The following is a 5,136-nucleotide window of genomic DNA, read 5'->3' on the forward strand; positions in this document are numbered from 1 at the left end:
TTCCCATTGACTTATAATGGGGCAGGAAACATGCCCATATAAGGGAATAAAAGCGTCCCAGATGGAATATCTTTACTTTGGAGTGTCGTAGAGACATGGGGGTGGGCTCATTTTACTCAGTCATCCAATCAGTCTCTTAGGATTGCCCCAAAGCTATTTAGCCACGCCCCTAGCAACAATTTTGGGTACCCTAGCAACATCTCCCATAGACTACCATTATAAAAAGCCCAGATGGATATCTTTACACCAGAGTGTCATAGAGACATAGGGGTGGGCTCATTTTACTCAGGCATCCAATCAGTCTTAATAGGATTCTTATTGAGGCATTAAGCCACGCCCCTAGCAACCAAATTTGAGCACCCTAGCAACATAATAAACAAAGCCTTATATCTCTTGGTCTGAACATCATAGAGACATGGGGGTTGGGTCTTTGGGTCATGTTAGCTTCATGCTAGCTCCATTCTAAGTCATACTAGCTTCATGCTAGTTTCATGCTAGCTTTATGCTAATTTCATAAAAAATCTTGCTAACTTCATGCTAAATCATGTTAGCTTCATGTTAAATCTTGTTAGCTGCACGCCAAATAGTGCTAGCGTCATGCTAATCATGTTAGCATCATGCTAATCATGCTAGCTTCACGTTAAATCATGCTAGCTTCATGCTAATCATGCTAACCTTATGTTTACTTCATGCTAATCATGCTAGCATCATGCTAGCTTCATGCTAATCATGCTAGCATCATGCTAGCTTCATGCTAATCATGCTAGAATCATGCTAGCTTCATGCTAATCATGCTAGAATCATGCTAGCTTCATGCTAATCATCCTAGAATAATGCTAGTTTCATGCTAACATCATGCTAGCTTCATGCTAATCATATTAACATCATGCTAGCTTCATGCTAATCATGCTAGCATCATGCTAGCATCATGCTAATCATGCTAGCTTCATGCTAGCTTCATGCTAACATCATGCTAGCTTCATGCTAATCATGCTAGCATCATGCTAGCTTCATGCTAATCATGCTACCATCATGCTAGCTTCATGCTAATCATATTAACACCATGCTAGCTTCATGCTAATCATGCTAACATCATGCTAATCATGCTAACATCATGCTAGCTTCATGCTAATCATGCTAGCACCATGCTAGCTTCATGCTAATCATGCTAGCTTCATGCTAATCATGCTAGCATCATGCTAGCTTCATGCTAATCATGCTAGCATCATGCTAGCTTCATGCTAACATCATGCTAGCTTCATGCTAATCATGCTAACATCATGCTAGCTTCATGCTAATCATGCTAGCATCATGCTAATCATGCTAGCATCATGCTAGCTTCATGCTAATCATGCTAGCATCATGCTAGCTTCATGCTAATCATGCTAGCATCATGCTAGCTTCATGCTAATCATGCTAACATCATGCTAGCATCATGCTAATCATGCTAACATCATGCTAGCTTCATGCTAATCATGCTAGCACCATGCTAGCTTCATGCTAATCATGCTAGCATCATGCTAGCTTCATGCTAATCATGCTAGCATCCTGCTAGCTTCATGCTAATCATGCTAACATCATGTTAGCTTCATGCTAATCATGCTATCATCATGTTAGCTTCATGCTAATCATGCTAGCTTCATGTTAGCTTCATGCTAATCATGCTAGCTTCATGGTAATCATGCTAACATCATGCTAGCTTCATGTTAATCATGCTAGCTTCATGCTAATCATGCTAGCTTCATGATAATCATGCTAGCATCATGCTAGCTTCATGCTAATCATGCTACCATCATGCTAGCTTCATGCTAATCATATTTACACCATGCTAGCTTCATGCTAATCATGCTAACATCATGCTAGCATCATGCTAATCATGCTAACATCATGCTAGCTTCATGCTAATCATGCTAGCACCATGCTAGCTTCATGCTAATCATGCTAGCATCATGCTAGCATCATGCTAATCATGCTAGCATCCTGCTAGCTTCATGCTAATCATGCTAGCATCATGTTAGCTTCATGCTAATCATGCTAGCATCATGTTAGCTTCATGCTAATCATGCTAGCTTCATGCTAGCATCATGCTAATCATGCTAACATCATGCTAGCTTCATGTTAATCATGCTAGCTTCATGCTAATCATGCTAGCATCATGTTAGCTTCATGCTAATCATGCTAACATCAGGCTAACTTCATGCTAATCATGCTACCTTCATACTTAAACATTCTAACAGCCAGATAGCCTACTAAACTAAACTTCTGTCAAACCGTTTTAAACGTTCAAGCTACGCTTTTTCAAGCCAACATAAAGTTTGTCTTCAAACTTTAATATCTAGTTATTATTATTCTTCTTAGCACCCCAAAATTTCTGACACTAACTCGTCCTAGAGCTTTCAAGCTACATGCACCAAATTTTCCACGGACCTTAAGACTGGTCTGACTTAGTGTGCTATATCTTTTCTAACTGATGGGACCTTCCGAATTCCTAAACGGGGGGCTCAAACACCCCAAAACTCCCATTTACTTAACATGGAGACAAACTTTGACGGGTCCTAGCTGCGAGTGAGAAACTTGTAGAAACTTGTGGCTTACCACATTTAAGGAGGCTGACAGGCTGTATAAGAACATACATTAAAATGGGGTGTAAGCTGTACCCCTGGGGTGTAAGAGGCCCCCAAAATTTCCCATTGACTTATAATGGGGCAGGAAACATGCCCATATAAGGGAATAAAAGCGTCCCAGATGCAATATCTTCACTTTAGAGTGTCGTAGAGACATGGGGGTGGGTTCATTTTACTCAGTCATCCAATTAGTCTATTAGGATCGCCCCAGAGCTATTAAGCCACGCCCCTAGCAACAATTTTGGGTACCCTAGCAACATCTCCCATAGACTACCATTATAAAAAGCCCAGATGGATATCTTTACACCAGAGTGTCATAGAGACATAAGGGTGGGCTCATTTTACTCAGGCATCCAATCAGTCTTAATAGGATTCTTATTAAGGCATTAGGCCACGCCCCTAGCAACCAAATATGAGCACCCTAGCAACATAATAAACAATGCCTTATATCTCTGGGTCTGAACATCATAGAGACATGGGGGTTGGGTCTTTGGGTCATGTTAGCTTCATGCTAGCGTCATGCTAAGTCATACTAGCCTCATGCTAGTTTCATGCTAGCTTCATGCTAATTTTTATAATAAATCATGCTAACTTCATGTTAAATCTTGTTAGCTTCATGCTAACCTCATGTTTACTTCATACTAATCATGCTAGCCTCATGGTAGCTTCATGCTAATCATGCTAGCATCATGCTAATCATGCTAGCTTCATGTTAAATCATGGTAGCTTCACGTTAATCATGCTAACCTCATGTTTACTTCATGATAATCATGCTAGCCTCATGCTAGCTTCATGCTAATCATGCTAACATCATGGTAGCTTCATGCTAATCATGCTAGAATCATGCTAACTTCATGCTAATCATGCTAGAATCATGCTAGCTTCATGCTAATCATGCTAGAATCATGCTAACTTCATGCTAATCATGTTAGCATCATGCTAGCTTCATGCTAATCATGCTAGCATCATGTTAGCTTCATGCTAATCATGCTAACATCATGTTAGCTTCATGCTAATCATGCTAGCATCATGCTAGCATCATGCTAACTTCATGCTAATCATGCTAGAATCATGCTAACTTCATGCTCATCATGCTAGCTTCATGCTAGCCTCATGCTAATCATGTTAGCATCATGCTAGCTTCATGCTAATCATGCTAGCATCATGCTAGCTTCATGCTAATCATGCTAGCTTCATGCTAATCATGCTAGCATCGTGCTAGCTTCATGCTAATCATGCTAACATCGTGCTAGCTTCATGCTAATCATGCTAACATCGTGCTAGCTTCATGTTAATCATGCTAGTATTGTGCTAGCTTCATGCTAATCATGCTAGCATCATGCTAGCTTCATGCTAATCATGTTAGCTTCATGCTAGCTTCATGCTAATATCATGCTAGCTTCATGCTAATCATGCTAGCATCATGCTAGCTTCATGCTAATCATGCTAGCATCATGCTAGCTTCATGCTAATCATGCTAGCATCATGCTAGCTTCATGCTAATCATGCTAGCATCATGCTAGCTTCATGCTAATCATGCTAGCATCATGCTAGTTTCATGCTAATCATGCTAGCATCATGCTAGTTTCATGCTAATCATGCTAACATCATGCTAGCTTCATGCTAATCATGCTAAGATCATGCTAATCATGCTTACATCATGCTAGCTTCACGCTAATCATGCTAGCATCATGATAGCTCCATGCTTATCATGTTAACATCATGCTAAATCATGCTACCTTCATACTTAAACATACTAACAGCCAGCCTACTAAACTAAACTTCTGTCAAACTGTTTTAAACGTTCAGGCTACGCTTTTTCAAGCCAACATAAAGTTTGTCTTCAAACTTTAATATCTAGTTATTATTATTCTTCTTAGCACCCCAAAATTTCTGACACTAACTCGTCCTAGAGCTTTCAAGCTACATGCACCAAATTTTCCACGGACCTTAAGACTGGTCTGACTTAGTGTGCTATATCTTTTCTAACTGATGGGACCTTCCGAATTCCTAAACGGGGGGCTCAAACACCCCAAAACTCCCATTTACTTAACATGGAGACAAACTTTGACGGGTCATAGCTGCGAGTGAGAAACTTGTAGAAACTTGTGGCTTACCACATTTAAGGAGGCTGACAGGCTCTGTAAGAACATACATCAAAATGGGGTGTAAGCTGTACCCCTGGGGTGTAAGAGGCCCCCAAAATTTCCCATTGACTTATAATGGGACAGGAAACATGCCCATATAAGGGAATAAAAGCGTCCCAGATGGAATATCTTCACTTTAGAGTGTCGTAGAGACATGGGGGTGGGTTTATTTTACTCAGTCATCCAATTAGTCTCTTAGGCTCGCCCCAGAGCTATTAAGCCACGCCCCTAGCAACAATTTTGGGTACCCTAGCAACATCTCCCATAGACTACCATTATAAAAAGCCCAGATGGATATCTTTGCACCAGATTGTCATAGAGACATAGGGGTGGGCTCATTTTACTCAGGCATCCAATCAGTCTTA

This window comes from Misgurnus anguillicaudatus, chromosome 9 (assembly GCF_027580225.2).
Source record: "Misgurnus anguillicaudatus chromosome 9, ASM2758022v2, whole genome shotgun sequence".
Lineage (NCBI taxonomy): Eukaryota > Metazoa > Chordata > Actinopteri > Cypriniformes > Cobitidae > Misgurnus > Misgurnus anguillicaudatus.